The sequence below is a fragment of the Peromyscus leucopus genome, chromosome 15 (assembly GCF_004664715.2).
Source record: "Peromyscus leucopus breed LL Stock chromosome 15, UCI_PerLeu_2.1, whole genome shotgun sequence".
In the NCBI taxonomy this organism is placed as follows: Eukaryota; Metazoa; Chordata; class Mammalia; order Rodentia; family Cricetidae; genus Peromyscus; species Peromyscus leucopus.
In genome coordinates, this window is record NC_051076.1 from 81,330,584 (window position 1) to 81,351,829 (window position 21,246).

Below are 21,246 nucleotides of genomic sequence, written 5' to 3' on the forward strand. Positions count from 1 at the left end.
TACAATGGGTGACTTCTTACAACCTATGAATTATGTTGCTTAGGCATACTAATGGCCTTCTAGGCCTTACCTGCCTCATTTACTAAATTGTACATTATAACAGATTCTGATTATAGTATTTAGAAAGATTAAATGAGATGGCTCGTGTTACACAAATCCATCACATTTATTCTCAATAAACATTAGCTGCTCAGTATTGATAATTATATTGTTACAAATATGAGTCTGCTTCTAGGCCTCCTGAAATCTCAGAAACACGGCACAGTTGCCTTAACTAGAACATTTAATATTGTCTTGTATTTGGGGATTGCAGTGGTTATTTAAGTACATATTTTTATTGGTTGTTTATATAGATCATTTTGCCACGAGGCATTTGCACAGTTTATCTTTCATTAACATACTAATTCAACCAAACTAGTTTCTGTATTTAGGAGGTCAGTGATGAGGAGGAAACCCTAAACACTCTCACTAGAGGACTGGAAGGAGATATAGAGGCATAACTGGACAAATTCTCAGCTAGGCTGCTCGTCGACTGTACCAAAGCTGCAAGCAGTGGCCCCTCCCTTAGTCAGTAACTTCCCACTCTGGGTGGAACTTGGGACAAGGGAAGCCCCTTCTTGACAGTTTTAAAATTTGATTCCAGGAAGAAAGGCTTGAACTATGAAACAGGCAGTGCCTTCTAGATCAGTCATGTGTAGACCCAAGGTTAGCCTTAGTATCCCCCCCACTCAGGTACTGCCTGCTGACTGATTGATCGATTGATTGATTGACTGTCTTGAAAGTAGGATCTTTCCTTGGCCTCTAACTCACCTGATTCATCTGCTAGGTGGTTAGAGAGCCTCAGTGACTCTCCTGATCCATCTGCCTCTACCTAGTGCTCCCATCTTTTTCTTGTGGGCTCTGGGAATCAAACTCGGAACTTCGTGTTGGGGCCACAAGCTACATACAACCCGCCTGAAACATTTTGCCCTTAGGATGGCTTCATATCATCCCTACTTAACCCATAGGCTGAAAACATTAAAATTGCTGTGAGAACAAAAGAAATCCTAACATTTTCTAAACACTCCCTGAGTCAGTCTCCCTCTGCCATCTCCCCACAAGCCTTCCTCTGAAAATATCACTGAGTCCTCGGTACCCTCAAGGTCAACCTGGGCTAATACCCATCTCCTCTATGACCCCATATACACCTCTTTTTCTGTCCGACTCAGGGACTGCTTCTGAGAACCCAGAGGCTATGCAAAATCAGTCACCTCAACTTCCTGACAAAGTTTAGATGCACCAGAGCTGCCCCCCACACCTACACACACACACACACACACACACACACACACACACACACATCACACACACATACACCACACACACACACACACACACACACACACACCACACACACACACACACACACACACACACACACACACACACACACACCAGCGTCCCCACCCTGCCCTCTGTTCTCTTTCATTCCCCTCGCGGGGTTAGCACTTTCTAACTCCCCCAGCCAATAAAGAAGTTTAAATATTTAAATGTGGTTTTTAAATGGCATTTAAAGAATTAACCCATTTTGCCCCTTGCTGGTCTAAACCACAGGGTGCCTACCGGACGTTAATTGCTTTCTTCTGGTAGGGTTCCAGACAGCTCCTCAGAAGGAAGGAGCGAGCGCACATTCCTGGCACCAATTGGCTAATTCAATTTACTTCAACAGCATTAGCCTCTATCAGAATATTCATGAGCAGGGGAACCAGGACCCGCCGTGCAGGCAGGCGGCAGCCACTCGGGCTAGGGAAGGCGCGAGGGAGGGGAGGAAGCGGACGGCGCGCAGCGCTCCGGGGACTGTGACCAGGACTAGGCGGCTCTTTTCACCCTCCAGGCGGAGACCTGGGGCCGCGGACATCTGCGTGTTTGCAGTGCTTGTCATCAGCTCTCAACTCCTGGCGATTGCGCGGAGACTTTGGAAACATCCGAAGGCAGCAGAGCTGTGACACTTTTGACTTGGGGGGAAGGGGGGTGGGGTGGGGGCAGCGACGCTAGCTGGGGCTGAGAGACTTGGGACACCGGTTCGCTCAAAGGGGAAGGCAGCGATGTGAGCTGTACAACCGCCACAGAGGAGTTTCAACGTCTCCGGGGAGTCGCTCGCCGTGCCAGGTAAAGCAGAGGGCTGGGGTCTGTCCCCAGGCACCGGAGGTCACTCTGGAAAAGCCACCAGAGCACCCCGCGGTTCAGGTCCGTGCGGCACCTTCCCTCTACTATCTGCCGCTTGGGGGGCATCACTGCCGGCCTGAGCTCCACTTCCTGGGACTTTGGGGGAGAAAAGGGGACAGAAAGGGATTGCCTCAGCTAGGGGACTGATCTGGGAGCAGGAAAGCGGCTGCGCAAGGAGACAGAGGGGCAGGTGGAGAGTGCTGTGCGCTGGATACCGGGGTTGTGCGCACCGAGTGGTGGTGACATGGGGAGCGCGGGGTGCCAGGCGATTGACCCAGGCCCTTCGCTTCTCTGGTACCCAGTGACATCTCCCTCAGACTGCCAAGAGAGAAGCTGCCCGAGTCTCCAATAGGGTAGCTGTTCCCGGAGCAGAGTATCGAGACTGAGGCTTTGGGGAGGAGCAGGCACCTACTGGCGGATCCTAGCTCTAGGGTGCTAGGCTCCCCCGCGCCAGAGCTCTGCGGTGGGAGGAGAATGTGGTGGTGACTCTAGTCCCTGCCACCTGCCGGACATCACCAACTCCCCGGATTTCCTGTCCCCGAGTCCTGGCAGTCCCTGGGAAAGCTCTGAATTGTGCGCGGGTGGTTTGAGCTCTGCTTGTCTGGTGGTGAGGTTTGGATAGAACCGGGAGGTGAGGAGGCGAGTGGAGGAGGTCAGATAAGGTGAAACGTTCAGCTCTGCAAAGAAAACGCCTCCGCTAAGTCCCAACCTGTCCTAAGCAATAGGCAAACTGTGAGCTGGCCTCGGCGGCGCTGTGGCGGCTGGAATCTGGAGGGCAGCTTCGAGGCAATGCCAGAGTCCTTTCCCAGCTGAACCTAGCTACGTAGAGAGAAAAGTGGGATTGGCATCCTGGCACGAGAGAACAGCGGAGTTCATCGTTGGGTAGATTCAGAGTTTACTGTGGAATCGCAATGATTATTATTAATGCCGCTTTTACTGGCATGGACATCAGGAAGGATTGGAGGATTTGACTACTATAATCGTACGGAAATTGAGTCTGCAGCCGCTGTCCCCCACATAATGTACCCACGCTTCCTCTAGTCTCTGATGTGTCTCCATCAAAGGAAATAAATGCCCCAGAATTATGGTGTCAGGGATCTGGCCAAGGACTAAATCTAGCTGAGAGCAGAACACACAACAGAAAGTCGTAACTGTAATGCATAGGAACCATGCTTGTAGCTGCTCACTATATCCCTAAGCACTTTCCTTCCTGTCTCTTCCTCAGACGGAAGCAGAGCCTTCGTTGACCCTGAACTTGACCCACCTTTCCCCTCTGGTGTATTTCTACAGCATGGGCTAGTAGCTTGCTTGTAGTTACATGACCCCTTCAGTCTTGAGAGTTTGCTCCCTAGCAGGAGCAACCTTCCCTTTAGACACAGGAGGAAGCCTCAAGGACACCTGAGGTTGGTTGCTACCCTCTTGGCTTAGCCCTTGATCATATCCGTTCCAGGGTGCAGTCTTGGCCCTGCTGAGGAAGCAGAAAACACAGCAGGAGTAAGGGAGAGCAACCTGGCAGTTACTGAGTGCAGGAGATGAGGTCAAGCCTCTAAGCTGGCCACAACCCTTCCTGCCAGAGAAGAAGGACAGATGTAGCGCGAATGGGATGTGTATATATAGTGGAATCAAGCTCCTAGAGTCTGCAGTGCTTATGGCCACTGACTTTGTTGTGACCTTTCCTGTGCTTCTGATTTGCCAACGCACCCAGCAGCCTTTCCTGATAGGACTGTTCTCATGGCACGGTCTATTTTTGAATTTTAAAAAGTGCTTTGAGCATCCTGAGAAAAGACAGTCTATGAAACACCCAATGTTAATGTTTTGTGAAAAGTTTGCTACCTCGCAGGTTAAGGAGGTAAATTTTTAGCATGTGTACCATGTGGCAGTGTGACATTAAAATGGAAAAGCAAAGTACAATCATAAAAATGACTTAGCATTCTTGACATTCTTGTGCATACTAGTAGAAAAAAAATCTTTAATTTGGAGAGATTTGCTGGGGGAATTTAATCAATGTTTGTACTACTGAACTAACCCCCTTCTACCTTTCTCCTCTGTAAAATTTTATGTCCCAGTTCTCTCGAGAGAAGCAGTATGACTGTTGTAAGTGCTGTGGGTTGAGAGGGGAGATCATTAAGAGAAGTCAGTTAAGGTTTCAAGACTGGAATGAGAGATAAGATGCATGGTCTTTACAAAGCAGTTAAGGGTTCTAGAATTATCATTGGAGCAGCATAGGCTGGGGACCCAGCACTGGTTGTCCTGTGTTCTCAGATTCAAGAAGGAGACTCCATCAGATGGTGGGAGATGTCTAAGCAAGGTCCTTTGCCACCTCTGCTAGGAGACTTTAAATGATAAGAGTCTTCTCCTGACCTTGCTCTGGAAGGACTTCTTTCTTTCTTCTAGACCTGAACAGAGAATATTTACTGTACCAGAGGACTCAGCAGTCTGCTTTAAGACTCTGGTGTGCATCTCAATTTTCCTCCAGTTCTGGGGCTCTTCAGTCTACAGCTGTTGATGAGTTTAAATAAATAGCTGGACTTCATTAAGAGAGCCACTGAGAAGCACTATGTCTTTCCCTGGTGACAAAGTTATAGAAAGATTTCCTTGATTTCTCTCTATCCATAAACCAATCCTTGAATTTTTTCACCTCATAGTGGTGAGTACTGTGTGCTTAAGCATTTTATTTATTTATTTGTACAATTTTGGACTTTAAATGTGGTTTGCCTAGTGGCAGTCTATGGAAGGAGGGAGAATGTAAAGAGATACGGAAGGAAGAGCTGCTGGCTAGGACATAAATCAGCCAGAATATATGGGGGGTTGGTGAGAATAGGTCTTTTCACCCTTAAAAAAAGTAGGAGAAGAAGAAGTCCACTTGGGAAGAAAAGGAAGTCTGATAGTTGGCATCCCAGCTTGAAACTCAGGCAGCTGATGCCGAGAGGAGCCAAAGGGTGGTTCTTCTTAGTTTAGAGACAGCAGGACAGCCTCTGCCAAAGACGGCTGTAAACACGGGATAAAGAGTTCATTGTGAGGAGGTGTGACTGGAATAATTACAGCTGACTGTTCGTTCTGACCTGCAGCTCTGCAATCAGGGTTGCAAAGCATCAAAACGAAGAGCAACTGGGGACATAAGACAGTGGCATTTACTACTTCCATCGGCTCGTGTTTTTCTTCTTGTGGCACTTCCAAAAATCCTAGTTAAAGTTTCAGGAAAAGAGGTATCCCAGAAGAGTATAGAGCTGAGGTGGGTCCCTTCCCCACCTTCTATTTTAACTGGGGTCAAGATTTTTCATCTTTTAAAACCAGCACATGAAGCTATATTCACAATGGTTGTGCTCAGTAACTAGTATTAGTTAGTGAAATATTAGGAGTTTCTTTCACTGTCAATTCAATCAAAACATGTATAAATGTTGCCAGACTTATTCTTCTCCAACACTTTCTTCACAGACATTTAAAGTTCAAGGAGAAAAACTTCCATTCTTGACATTTATTAATTTTCTCCTTTGAAATAAATTGTGCACAATGACTAATCTTTCACACTGCGTTGAAGGCATACCCTCCTCTCTATTTTCCTCTGCAATTTAGAGACAAAAGAAAATGCAATTTGAATGACCAAGGTGGTTTAAGCAACTGAGTGTCTGTAGTTATTAGAGGCAACAGACTGTGATGTAGTGTTATTTACTAAAAGAGGGGACAGTTATCAGTTCCTTATGAAAAGACAGACTTTGGGACTGGCAAGAGACCCATGGTGTTCAAGACAGGCAGTGCAAACATGTGTATTCATCAGACTGCAACCTTCCAGAATCTAATATTGGCATAGAATATGGATCGAAGTTCCTCCTGTTTGAATTTAAAATGGACTATCTTTAAGTGTCAGTGTTAAGTATAATCATTCTGGGAATAAAAAGTGAGAAAGCATAATGAAATAAGATAAGGTCATGTAATCTCGTGGAGAGAAATACTCAATTTCTCCAAGATATTCATCTTCTCTCTTTATTTAAGAAAGATGACAGTATCTTTACTAACCTTTACATTTTTTATCCACCATGAATCAAAAGGTACCACAAAGGCTTGCTGAATGTTACAAAATGTAAGAGGTCCAAAATATGAAACTAGCTCTCAGCAGGAAAAAAAATCAACTTCATGAAATGCACTTTCTACAGCAATTAAAAATAGAGAGTCACATTCCCACGTTAAGTTATGGCAACAACCCATTTAAAAGAGAAATTTAGTCTTTTCACATTTAATTGCTATTCATGGCTCGCTAAGTAGTTTTCCAGAATAATCCACCCATCTCTTGCTAACCAAGACGGTCTAGTTGAGAACACTCCTAATTACACATGGACTGACAATTTTAGAACCCAGGGAACAGTCTGCTTAAAGCATTACTTAAGTACAACACACAATGAAATGGCCCAACTTCCTTCAAAGACTGTCTTAATGTTTAAGAGATCATACGTTGGAGAACATTTGGTTTGGAGGCATATCAATGCACAGTAAAAGAATAAAGAAGCTAAAAACCTTGATTGCTTTAAAAAAAACTCATGAAGCTGCAATAGTACCACCCATTTCCCCAAAGATATAAACATTAATGTAAAGTCCCCCACAAAAGCACACATGCCAAAAGTATACACAGGGGGTGGCAAGAAGGCTCAGTGGGTCAAAGTGTTTCCTACCAAGGCTGATGATCTACATTTGATCCTTAGCCCCACGTGGTTGAAAGAAAGATCTGACTTCTGAAAGTTGTCCTCTGATCTCCATGTACACATGCCTGGCCACACACACACACACACACACACACACAAACATACATGTATACATACCAAATAAATGAATAAAAACATACTTGGAATTCCTGGAATGATGGGGTTTTTGTTTGTTTGTTTGTTTTTGCAGTTTTTAGGACAGTTTGACAATCTCAATTTAGAGCATATGTTGATGAATATAGTTATCCCCTAAGAAAGAAGAGACATTCATTATAAGAGATGTTATGCCGTTTTTGTTCCTAGCTCTTCCTTTATAGCTAACTAGAATTTTAATTTTTTTACTTGTAATATATTCTTCATTTTTGTTTTTTGTTTTTGTTTCATTTTGATTTTGTTTTTATTTTTAAGACAGGGCTTCTTTGTGTATCCTTTGCTGTCCTAGAACTAGCTCTGTAGACTAGGCTGCCCTCAAATTCACAGAAATCCGCCTGCCTCTACCTGCCAATATTGTAGAATGTTCTAATAAATATATGTTTATTTAATTTTTAAATTTTTAATGAGGTTTTTGTCTTATGTACTTGTTCAGGTACTATGCAATTACTCTACCACTGAGCTACAACCCCAGTCCTCAAATTGTTTTAGGTCATTTAAAAAGCTAAATTATACTTAAGGTATATAGCAGGACATTATAAGTCATGTACAAAGAGTAACATCCTTACTCTAGAGAACAAAACGAACATCCCCATCCCCTCACACAGTTACCCCTCTTCCTCCTGGCAGAGGAGCCAATCCCCTCATTGAGCAAAGGCCAGCTCTGATGCTCTAAGCTGCTGTCTGTCCCTGGCTTTGAACTAGTTTTGCTTACACATTTGTATCCTTTGCTCTGCCCCTGCTCATCACCCCCAGTCTTGATTCTAGTGCATGAGGCATTTCTTTTTGTTTCTACATCTCTCTCCTTCCCCATTCTACAATTATGTAAGTGAGTCATGCATTACTATTCTTTCTGGGTCTAGTGTATTTCACGTGACTGAATGTTCTTTAGGTACATCCATAAATAGCTGAATAGTACACTCCCGTACATATGTTCCAATTCACCTGCTCACCTGTTGCTTTGCCTGGGCTGCTTCTTTACACTGACTGTTGCGATGTCAGTGAACATGATGTGAAAGTATTCTTACAAGGTAATGACCTAATTTTTGTGGTGATCTCTCAGAAGAAAATGTCAGGACCCTATGGTGGCCTCATTTGGCTTCTTTAGGAAGTTCTGTGTTATTTTGCAATAATAGCTATTAAACTCTACATTCTGCCAATAATGTACAAGGATTCCCTTTTATCCACACCCTCATGAACATTTATTATCTCATAATTTTCAGAAAAACTATGGTAACAGGTCTGCAGTGATGTAATGATTTCTATTTGTGTTTCTCCAATGATTAGAGAAGTCAAGCACCACTTCATGCACTTGTTGGCTATTTTTATTTCCTCTTTAGAAAACTGTGTGTCCAAGTCCTCTTTATTTGTTTAAACTTAGCCCTATGTTTGCATGTTAGGCTAATCCTTAGGTGCTAATCCTTCATCTGATATGTGGTTTATGAATTTTATTTGCCACCCTGTAGGCTGCCCTTTCATTTCAGTAATGGTTTCTTTGATATGCAGATTTTTAGTCTTGATGCTTCTTTATAATGTAAGTAAAATTAAATCGGTGGCATGTTCAAGTTACATGTATTTACTACACTTAAATCTAGGTTCCAGAATGGTCTTTGTTATTTCTTTAAAGAAGCAAGATGTGTGTACAGATAATTGTTTTTTTTTTTTTTTTTTTTTTGGTTTTTCGAGACAGGGTTTCTTTGTGTAGCTTTGCGCCTTTCCTGGAACTCGCTTTGGAGACCAGGCTGGCCTTGAACTCACAGAGATCCATCTGGCTCTGCCTCCCGAGTGCTGGGATTAAAGGCGTGCGCCGCCGCCGCCGCCGCCGCCGCCGCCGCCGCCGCCGCCGCCACCACCACCACCCGGCATGTACAGATAATTGTAATAATTATTGCTAATATTCTGGTGTGGATGTGGAGTAGATAAGCGTATAGAAAAGCTTCAAATTAAATGTTTTAATTTTTTTTTAATTTTAGCTTAGCTACTGAATGTGCTTATATCCAAATAAGCTATTTGAAATGTTCAGTGTTTTTCTGCAATAAAGGAGATGCTATCGTTTGATGGTTTTCTAGTCAAGCACCTACCTTTTAAGCACTGAGTCTTAATCAGACCATTATCACTAAATTACTGCATGTTCTTCTTTGTATCAACTAATTGAGGGGTAATTAATAAAATGATCATCTCCTTCCGTGGCGAGGGCTACATCTGGTGGTCACACAGCTTTTGTGACATCTGGCCAATTGTCAGGCTCAACTACACTACAGAACTGCAGCCCTGCTTGTAAAATCTGGAAGCACCAGAGAAACTCCAGGCTTCCCACTCATGTGATATCACTGTGGCCAGTACCCTTCCACACACCTGTCCTGGCGCATACCTTACAGTAAGATAGCCTGCTTTAGCCTTCCATCCTAAGCTTGAAAAACAGATGCATCTGCGACACTAAATGTTGTAAGTAAGTTGTTCCCTGTGTTTTAAGGTCTGGCCTCATTTAAATGTTGGATGAACAAAGTGGTTTTTGGTGGTTTCCAGAGAACAGTACATAGTGTAATATTGGCATAATTGGGCTCCAGCAGTCAGGAGAAAGTCCAGTAGAATTAGCATGAAGATTCAGTTACCCGTTACTTCCAGAGAAGGTTGTTTACTAGGCTGTGGTCAAAGTAGCACAGAAAGATATACAGTGCAGCTCACTTACTCTCTGCTGCTTGCCTTTGTACAAACCAAATTTTGATTTCCACTTTTTACTAATAATTTGAAAGATAGTTTATTAAATATCAGCTTGCATAATTTATTGGATAAACATTTTCAGTGTAATCAAGTCTAAATATTTTAATACATTTATTTAAAATCCATGAATAAGACTATTAATATTGTTCCCTAAAAGAACAGTATATTTTATAGCATATCTGTGATTATTTCATTTGCTAAAGTCAATGTCTAGGAAATATTTGTCAAGTTTAAATAAAGAGGAAATTGTACAAACCATAAATGGTAGATTTATCATAATATGTTTATACACCAACACATATAATTTCGTTCAATAATTTTATGAAAAATTGGCTAAAAGAATTTCACGTAAAGGAGACTTTATCTAGATTTGTAAAAGGTTTTCATTTTTTAAATTTTCTCTTTTGACCATGCTTCCCCCAGATCCTCCCACATCCCCTTACTTCTCTATTCACCCAAATTCATGTTCAGTCTCTCTCAAAACCAAAACAAAAGAGAAAATTAAAAAAAAAAACCAGACAGACAAACAAAAAACTTTAAGACAAAAAATGACTAGACAAAACAAATGAAAAAAAAGTCCACAAAATTAATATGGTGCTTGATTGTGTTGCCCGACTACTCTCGGCATGGAGCCCACCCTGGAATGATGCTTCACTGCAGAAAACTGATTTTCCCTTTCCCAGCAAGTCTCAATTGCAGGTAGATTCTTGGATAAGGCTGGGACTTTGCCTCTACTTTCCAGTGCCGGGATTTTGTCTTGCTTCAACATTTGCAGGTCTTGTGCATCCTTCCATAGTCTCTGTGAGTTCATATGTGCATCAGTCCTGTTGTGTCTGGAAGGCATCATTTCCCTGGAGTCATCTATCACCTCCCGATCATACATCTTTCTGCTTCTTTTTTGGCATTGATCCCTGAAGCTCAAAGGTGAAGACATCCATTTATAACTGAGTGTTTCAATGTCTCTCACTCTCTGTATATTGTTCAACTGTGAGTATCTGTTAATTATCATTTACTGCAAGAAGCTTGATGAAGTGTTAGTAATACACTTATCTATGAGTATATAACATTTTATTGCTATGTCCCTTTAGACATAGTACACTAATATTGACAGAATAATAGTGACAGGTTTGCCGCTAGGCCTGTGACCTATCTAGTCTTAGGTTCCTGGCCACTTTATCAGTGTCAGGTATGGGTTCCATCTCATGGATGGGCTTTAAATCCAATTTTTAAAAGTGGTTGGTTACTTCCATAATACTTGTGCCAATATTGTACTATCTTATATCTCACATGCAGCTTACTGTTATAGGTCACAGAGTTTATAGCTAGAAGATATTGGTAACTTCCAGTATCTGGACAAGATGGCAGAAGGTTCAAATAGAACACCAGCTCAACTTTTCATGTTCAATTAAGATCGGTGACAATGTACTGTTATTGAAATTTGGAAGGTTATTATCAGTCTGTTAAGATTATCAAAAGAAAAACAAAACAGTCTTTGTATCTAAGAAAATCTTGCCAACTCCTGTTTAATACCAAGTGAAACTAATGGATGCTACAGGAATTTCTGAGCCCATTCCATGCACAAACTTCTATATTTTCTTATATTTTTGCCTGTCTAGATATTGTATCAGAGCACTGTAGACTGGGTGACTAATAGACAACAGGGATTAGTTTTTACAGACTTGAAAATTGGAAGTCTGAAATCAGGATGCTGGCATAACATGTTCTGGTGAGAGTTACAGACTGCCATCTTCTCCTATCTAGTATTCCCACACTACAGAAAGAAACTCTTTCAGGTGCTCTTATATAAGAATACCAATTCCATTCAGAAGAGTCCTACCTTTGTGGTACAGTTACCTCCCAAGACCTCTCTTCTGAATATCATCACATGGTGGGTTGGGATTTCAGCATGAGAATCATAAGCCTCAGAAGCATTTGGCGTATTACCTAGGCCCATCAGATTCTAATGCAATACACAATATTATTTATAAGCTTTCTGCTTTGCAAACTCTTGAGTTGCTACAGAGGCTTTATTTGGAGTACAAATTTGCAAAGTTATCATTACATCATTGAAAGCAAGTATTACAATTGAAAGTCTGAATCATGTGGCCTTTGAAGGGTACTAAATAAGAATGCACATCTTTGGATATATTCTCTACAAATTGGCAAGAACTCTCAAGAATATTCATCTTACAAATAAAGATTAAATAACATGATTATCAAATCCTATGTAAAGCAAATGATATCTGGTGACCAAGTGAATCTCTGTTGATATTCTGATTTTAAACTGTTTTAGTTGCACTACCTTTACTTTAGCCTACACGCTCAACTATAGAGTATTGGAATATTTATTTCAGTCTAAAAATGTGAGTATATTCATATTCATATGTGGAAATAAAAACTTTGAGTAGTCATTAAAAAATTGCTCCATTTGGCAGTTCAGCGTCTCATCTTGGTGGAATGTTTCAGGAAGGTGGGCACAGAAGACATCATGTCATTTTTGGAGCTATCTAACATTGAATTATCAAATTGCATAGGGATGTTTCTCTCTCTCTCTTTCTCTCTCTCTCTCTCTCTCTCTCTCTCTCTCTCTCTCTCTTTTTCTCTCTCTGTGTGTGTGTGTGTGTGTGTGTGTGTGTGTGTGTGTGTGTGTGTGTGTGGTTTTTCAAGACAGGGTTTCTCTGTATAACAGTCCTGGCTGTCCTAGAACTTACTTTGTAGATCAGGCTGGTCCAGAACTCACTGAGATCTGCCTGCCTCTGCCTCCAAAGTACTGGGATTAAAGACATGCACCATGCCCGCCATCAGCTGTTTCTTTAAGAACACACATGCAAATAATGTGGAAATGTTATGTACTTCTTAGGTACTTCTAAATATTCACTCATAACAATTAAATGTATACTAATCAAGCAAGAAAGAAAATTCAACAATAACAAAAGCCATCATTTAATTATTCCATTACCTCTGGTCCAGATGCTAAGTTGGGAGTCCCCCATACATTACCTCAGTTGTCTTTTCTGCCCATATTACTATCAGCATCATACTACATATGCTAAAACAAAAGCATAAGCATCAATGTAGGCATGTTTCCAACTCAAGACCCAAAGCCCAACATAATCTAACAACTCAATTGCACTGCCTCTTTCTAATAATAGTTCTCAGAGCCCCATCACTACTGACATCTTACCCCACTAATTTGTCTGGAGGAATACCTTCTGCATTGGAGAACATGTAACAGCCTCCCTGCCTACATGCTAGTAATACCACTTGGAACAATTAGAACTGTCTCTAATCATTGCCAAATGTCCCAAAGGGTCAAAATAGCCCTGGTTGAGAACTACTCCATGCTTGCATATTAAAGAATATTTTTCAATTTGAAGATGGAGGTATCCAATTTTCAAATCCTAAATAATTTCTGTACATATTATTTATTTGTAAAAATAATTAGATAAGCCCTTGGGGGAAAATGAAGTCAACATGCCTTAATCAAGATCAAGTCTCTTCCACTAAGATCATTTTCTTGGAGGCCCAAATTGACCAAAATATTGCTGGGACTGCCTCAGTCTACCAACAATGACTGGAACATAGTTGAAAAAAATTGAATCACAATTTCCTCCAAACCAATTAGCAGATGATCTATTAGAAAGCTGTAGAAGAACAACTTTTTATTTCCTGAGGGTGCTATCTCCCTAAATGCTGAACACTTTTTTTCCCAAGCTAGTGATGGAACCCAGGATACTGTGTGTGCTAGGTGAACATTGTACCTCTGGTTTCCAGCCCTCTCTCTTGTTTTTTTGAGCCAGAGTATCAGTATTTTAGCTTAGGCTAGCCTTAAACTCACAGTCCTCCTGCCTCTGTTTTGCAAATGCTGGGATTATAGCCAAAGTATACCATATCTATCAATAAATTATTAGTTTTTAGATACAATACTAGAAAGCAAACCAAGAACCCCATGTGCTATATCACTGCCCTTACCCCCAAAGCCCCCAGATGGGATGGAATTCAGGGTCTCAAACATTCTAGGTAAGCACTGCACCCACCACTAAACCACATGAGGCTCACTCAGCTGCAGAGGTCACTTTCATACTCAAGCCCCCAGATACCTGCTCATTTTGCATTTCCAAAGATGAGCAACCCAATTCTGATTTTGATCAAGGTGCACTTGATCTGTTCCACTCTTAACAGTCTCCTTGAGTCATGGGTGTGGAAACAGCACTGGGAAGGGCCCTACCAAACACATTGTTCACATGCAAAAAGGTTGAAGGCATTCAAATGGAAAACCTGACATACACCAGACTCAAAGGGACCAAAATAGGCACCTTCAAGTATCAGGAATCACTTCATTTAAAAAAGAAAATCAATTTATTCTGCATTGCCTTGCAGGCCTGAACCAGGGTCACTGAACAGAAAATGCTGGGAAGCATATTTTATCTCAGCATAATGATGAGCTTGCTAATGATGAATGGTTCTACACTAGAGAGTGGAGAGGTGGCAGCAGCAGGGCCTCTAAGAGTACAAGCGTCAGGAAGGGGGATGGGTCAGACATTTCCAAGGCACTTTCCAGCACTCAATGAGTCTGAAGATTTTTTTCCTTGGAGGATGCTACTAATGACCTTGCAATCTACTTTTATGATTTTATTAAGAAAAACAAGATCTATTATTTCCACCTACACATTCAGTTATTGGGGTAAGTGTAATAGAATAGGCAGGAAGGAGAGTCTTACCATATGCCACATAGAATAAGAATCTCTCAGTAGTGCCAACCACTGTAAAAGCTTTTCATTAGCAAGATCTTGTGTGTTCTTGAGAAGAACTCCATGAAGTTTTGGAGGGATAGCCCAGTGGGTAAAGCCCTGACAAGCATGGCCTTGGTTTAGCCCTCAGGCCTCACAGAAAGCCAGGTGCAGCTGTTGGAATCTGCAATCCCAGGACATCGGTGAGAAGATTAAAGGCAGACCCAGGAAAGTCCTCACAGATTTTGAGGTTAGCTAGCATGACATAGTTGGTAGAAAGACACAGAAGACCCGTTTTCAAGCTAGGTAGAAAGCATCAGGCTGTCCTCTGCCCCCTCTACCTGTTCACCATGACATATATGCATCTGCACCTTTACAAATACACACATAAGCCATATACTACATACAATAAAAGAGAATGCTGTGAAGTAGAAATAAATCCCATCCCGTTTTGTAGCTAAAGAAACTGAGTTACAGAGGAATTAAGTGGCCTTCCTACCTAAACCTAATTCTGCGCAAAACTACACAGTCTCTTGTCAACTACTACAGTAACCACCTCATCTGTTCGCAGGGATGCACAATTTTATTTGAAATGTTGGCAATTTCCAGAGTTTGAGACATATGGCTACTTATGCAAATACTCAAAACATCTTCCAAAGCCTAAAATACATCATTTCAAAAATTATTTGCTATTTTCTATTACAAATGATGTTGCTCCATTCAAACAGTTCAAACTGTCTTAAATTGATGTTAAGCAAATGAGCAAAACAAGATTTTTTAGTGCTTATTTAAATGTCTGTGAAGGGAAGACTGACATCGGCATTTTGATGCAATTCTGGAAATCAGAGGAGAAGAATTCAGGCTTCCAAGCTGCAAGGCACATGAAGCCAGCTTCAGAGCTCTCATCCCTACAACCCCAGGAAGTCCTGGCAGCCATTCTGTTGGTGTTTACGATGTCATTATACATTGTTCTCTCTTCTGATCATGACTGTCATATTGGGTTATCTTCTATTTTATGATTATCTTGTTGCATATTTCAAAAAACAAACTGATTTTAAAGACGATTTTCTCACAGTTCAGGGAGATGGCACAGTCAGTAAAGTACTTCCTGTGTAAAGATGAGGACCTCAGTTCAATTACCCAAAACCCAGATAAAAAAGCCAACCAAGTGGTTCTTGCCTGTAATCCCAACACTTTGACTTTGACACAGTAGGATCCCTGGGGCTTGCTGACCAGCCACTCGAGCCAATCAGTGAACTCTGGGTTCATCAAGTAACCCTGTCTCCAAAAATGATATGAAGAGCAATTGTGGAAGATGCCAACACGGAGTCCATGTGTATATGTACCCACATCTACACACATGAACATGTATATACAAACACATAAAGACATACAACTACTGCTTCTGTCTTTATTATTTCAATTCCAAAAGATAAAAGAAAATAGCTAGGTGGTGGTGGTACACACCTTTAATCCAAACTCTAGGGAGGAAGAGGTAGGCAGATCTCTGTAAGTTTGAGGCCCACTTGGTTTACAGAGCTAATTCTAGGACAGCCAGGGCTACACAAAGAAACTTTGTCTCTAAAAACCAAAAGAAAAACAAACAATAAAATAAACTAAAGGTATACCAATGTAAATGCTTTAAGTCATTCTCCTTACATACCCAGGGTCCAGCCACCTTGGAGCTAGGCTTGAGTGGAAAATAGCTTCTCCTTTGCAGATGGAACCTAGTGACTTCCTCAGCAACACTGCTTCCTGAATGAACATCATGCTAGGTGATAATCAGCAAAGAATTTAGAATATAGTTGGGCATTTGCCTTCTAAAGCTGCTGTTCCTCTGGTTATGCTTATGGATGTTTATTGGAGTTTGTAATTCTGTGATTATCATTCTTGCAAAGCATCTGGGCACTTGCAGGAAGGACCTCGGTGTTTACCATACAACTGAAAACCAAATTCTGTTCAACTCTCTGTGGAGTAATTGTTTTGCTAAAAATCAGGAGGGTTTGCTGTGTTTAGGGTTTGGGAAGCTCCAGGGAAGCCCATTTCTATATCTGCCAATGATCATGGTCATCTGTTGTTAATGAGATGGCTTGGTGCTGGATGTTCATAGCCTGTAGTATCCCATCCCGACACATCTCAGAAATCACTGCCTTGGTGAGCCTTGTACCTTTGCACTTGCTCATCAGGGTACCATTTCACTAAGTCAAGTGTGGCTTGAAGAACATTTCTGTGACTTTGTGAAAAGGAGTGGAGATTAGAAAGCTTATGTTTTATGCACAACTGTCCCCTTGGGTTTTTAGGTTATTTCATGCAGGGAAACCTTTATAAAAAGATTGTTCTCAATATACTTCATGATAGTGGGTATTATAAATCAGAACTCAGACATCTCCATAATGAAGCACAAGAAATATCCCTACAGCTATAAAGTTCCTGGAATATGGCATATGAGCCCAGAAAAGTGAGCCTTGAATCCTCTGAATGGACGGCTTGATTGCCTATTTGGGGGATTTCGGCAGAATAAAATAGGATTAACATGAGAAAAAAAAAAACAAAGATGTTTCCCTCTCTAGATTCGCCAAGCCTACGAACAAAGAGGTCCCACAAGTGCAAAAAAAAAAATGTACAGACATTCACTATTGCTCAACCCATGTCCTGGCTGTTCTATATTTTTTGCTTTGGTACATACAAGTCACAGCCATTACTATAGCCATCTCTAAACTCATTCAGAATTCTGAAACATAGAGATGATCATAAACACCACCACCCTGGTAATACCGTTGAATACACTAGGTATTCAAATGACTAGAGCAGGAGCAAATGATATATAGACAAGAAAAAGAATGTTGACTATGCCAATAGCCTTTATATGTGAAAAGGAGGGAACTGCACCGTTGTTACAGGTTGTGTTTTATTATAATAGGCACCTTTAAAGTAAAGAGTTCTCTAACTTCCCTTCTGCAGCCTCCCCTCACTATCAAGGACCCCAAAGGTAACCCTGAAATATCCAACATGCAATGCTGAGTAGAAGGAGCATTTAAGCCAAATTGAAGGCATCAAAAATAAGTAACTACACTGAAAAGTCACAGCCATGCTCAGCAATAAACAATTTATGGAAAGAACTCAGAAAAAAATATTGTTTAAAAAATTGAAAAGTATAGTTCTTGACAAGTGTTCTTTATTTATGAGTGTAAGTAGAATTTTTCAAGGAACATAAAAAAGCTAAAATAAAATGTAAATTTGACTCATATATTTTTGAAATCTGGCAAAGGGGGAAATCTAGGTAGCTTTGAGGTTAATTGCACAGTTTAATTCAATAATCATTATCTTCACTAATTGAGAGAACAGAAGAGGTCAGAAAGATTATGTGAAATTATAAATGATTCAAATGGATTTATAGCTGATTAAGGAAGTGTTTTGGTCAACTGCGTATAAGTCATCAAGGGTTCCAGCAACTTAATTTTTCCTCGAGATAAAGAAGTCTTATAACTCAGGTCCACGTATCCAGGCTTGAACACTGTGTGGTGATATATTGTGTACCCTAATAAAATTCACCTGGAGATCAGAGAGACAAAGGAACAATCCACGTCTTACCTCTAGGACCCCTCAGCCTGAAAAACAAATATTTTTATTTTTAAATAGTTATAAATTATTCATTATTATTCATTCTTTGAGAAGTCAGCACATGTATACAGTGTGTTTTGATCACTGCCACACCTCATTCCTACTTCTTGTTCCTCCTGGACAGCTCCCCCACCAACAGCTTTAGGTCCCTTCTTACTTTCCTTATTCACTTTCTACCCACTGAGAACAGCGTGCCCACATGCACGTAGGTGGAAGGTCCTCCACTGGAGCATGGCAACCTTCCAGGGACCACACAGCTGGGGGGAACTGACTCTCTTCTGCTAGCTCCTCCTCTAGGAGCAGGGCCCTGTGAACCCCTCTCCCATCATGCTGGAAAGCTGACTGGCTTTGTCCTGGGCCAGCAGCTGCAGCTGCCAGGAGTTCCTGAGTGCACAGGCCTGTCATGCCCAGAAGACATCATTTTGCAGCAGCCCCTCGCCTGTTCCGGCTCTTACAGCCTCTCTGTTCCTTCCTCTGCTTTGTTCCTGAGCCTTGCAGAGAGGAGCTATGATACAGAGCTCACATTTCAGTTATTCCCTGAACTTTGATCAGTTATGGGTCTCGGTATTAAAATCTCTAACCAGTGGAGGGAAGAAGCTCCTTTGACATGGTATGCTGATTCGAATGAAAATGGCCCTCATAGGTTCATATATTTGAATACTTGGTAACACTACAACTCGGAAGGATTAGGAGGTGTGGTCTTGTTGGGGGTAAGGTTTGAGATTTCAAAAGACTCCAGCTATTCCTAGTCTCTCTCTCTCTCTCTCTCTCTCTCTCTCTCTCTCTCTCTCTCTCTCTCTCTCTCTCTCTCTCTCTCTCTCATTCTCTCTTCCCCCACCCCATCCCCTGCCTATTGCTTTTGGATCAAGATGTAAGCTCTCAGTTTCTGCTCCACTGTCACGCCTGCCTGACTACTGCCATGCTCCCCACCATGATGGCCATGAACTTTATGAATCTGTAAGCCAAACTAAATGCTGGTTTTTTGTTTGCTTGTTTGTTGTTGTTGTTGTTTTTTAATAAGTTACCTTGGTCATGGTGTTTTATCACAGGAACAGAAAGTAACTAAGAGGTGAGAGCTGCACTAATCCATGAGCATAAGACTAAGAGATTTGATACTACTCATTTAACAAAACACTAGTTGTTTTTCCATGGGGTTTTTGGCCTCCTTAGAACTGTCAAGTTCTTGACCAGGTTTGCAGTACCAGACACGAGTCCCCTATTGTAAAAAAAAAGACTTTCAATCTATCAAGAAAGTTATTACTTACACCTCTTCATACCACTATTGCCTCAATGGGCATATCATTGGTGACTGCAGTTTTGGGGATTTATAGCTAAGTAAGACTGTTGATGACTTTTCTCTCTCAACATAGTACCAATAGGTAGGAAGTGTCTAAGTCAGGACCAGCTTGATCTCTCCATCAAACATGCCCCCCTTCTCTGTCATTCCAGCTTCTCCCCAGCCTGAACTGGGCTGAGTCCATCAAGGGAGTGCTGGGCTTACCTTTGCCAAGTGTGTCAGAAAACCCAGTGGTCTCTGTTTTAGAGTCACTCCTGTTTCCCATTCCCTTCGCACTCCTGCGATTATTCAATATGTGACTCTGAGATCTAGAAATAGGAGCTCTTGAATTGATTATCCAAAGAACGTCTTGCCCCAGCAGCAAATGCTGATGACACAACCAGGTCTGATTGTCTCCCAACTGTTTACCACTATTAAAACACAAAACAACACACACAAAAAAAATTCATCCCTTAAACATGTCTCTATTTCTAAAGCAAATTGGGGTATGAATTATTTCAAAAGGAATTTATGCCAAGTGAATAGCTGTCAACAAAGCTGTAATTAAGGAGAAGAGGAGCTGTCAATAAACGGGAGAATAATTGTTGGAGCAAACAGTTTTATCTTATCTCTTTTCTACCTTTGCCTCACATGGCCTCCTCCAGAACCATCTAGAGTTCTTTCCATTTAAGTTAAAAGGAAACCCGTCACATGCAGCTCCTCAGATACTGAGAATTTCACAGATAACACACCTCTTTCCTTTCCAGATGAGTTCACTGTTAAAGTTTTCTTAAAACTTGCAATGTATTTTTGACCAAAGATTATCCATTTTTCCCTCTCCAAAGATCCATAAAGATTACAAAAAAAAAAAGAATCATGTTACTGGTTGGTGATTATAGAAATAGAGACATCAACCAAGTATCTGGAACATTCCATATGTCAATCTTAGCTTTATTTGAATTCTTTCATCTTTACATTTTCTGATTATCTACCCACAACCCCTCCCCTACCTATAATTAAATCCACATCATGTTTCTTCTGTTTGCTAGAACATTTGAGGTCTCAACAGACATTTTAAGTGTGGACTTCCTTTGCCACATGGGCCACTTTCTTTACTCTTCTGCTCTTAGGAAGTTTCTGGTCTGGACTTGCTCATGCCAGTCCTACTGCTTAAAAACTTTATATATATATATGTATGTATGTATATTTCTTCCACACTATCACTGATTCAAGCCCTAGCAATTCTGTACTCAGAGTATCTTCATTCAGACCATAGCTCTCTAAGCCAGGACCAAATGCGGCAGCATCTGACTTTAGGTTAAAGGCTACATAAACTCCTTAACTGCCACATGTGCATGGCCAAAGGAAACAGACACAGAATGATCAAAGTGGGATGTTTTGACTCATCTGACATGGTGGTATTTCAACCAGTGAGGCTCCTCCATGGTGCTTGTGTTGCATTTAGACTGAGCCAGCACTAAAGTCTCATTGATATCCACAGAGTTTGAGTGACTTTCCCAATGCTCACACAGGAGATGAACCTGAAATTGGCAATTGGCTGGCTTCCTAGACCCCTATGCGCCCCCTCACATACACACACATGCACACACACACACACACACACACACACACACACACACACACACACACACACGGAAGTCAGAGGACAGCTTGTGGAGACGCTTCTTTCACTTTCATTCTGCCATGTGGGTTCTAGGAGTCTAGCTTAGGTTGTCAGCTTGGCAGCAAGCACCTTTACCTACCAAGCCATCTCTTTGGGCCCTATGCCCAGCTCTTTCAAGTGGTCTCTAGGAATCAAACTCAGGTTCTTATGCTCTCGCCAGCCTTA

General features: G+C 41.5%; 1 protein-coding gene across 2 annotated transcripts in view; it reads left to right on the forward strand.

Moving 5' to 3' along the window:
- The first annotated feature begins 1,685 nt into the window (after positions 1-1,685).
- The window catches only part of Cdh20 (cadherin 20), a 259,456-nt gene continuing 239,895 nt past the window's right edge, over positions 1,686-21,246 (forward strand). The window contains exon 1 of one of the 2 annotated variants that reach the window (XM_028883402.2): positions 1,686-2,148. The gene's annotated coding sequence lies outside the window, so the exon portion shown is untranslated. The remainder of the gene's footprint in view (positions 2,149-21,246) is intronic. The other variant, XM_028883403.2, reaches the window with a different exon arrangement.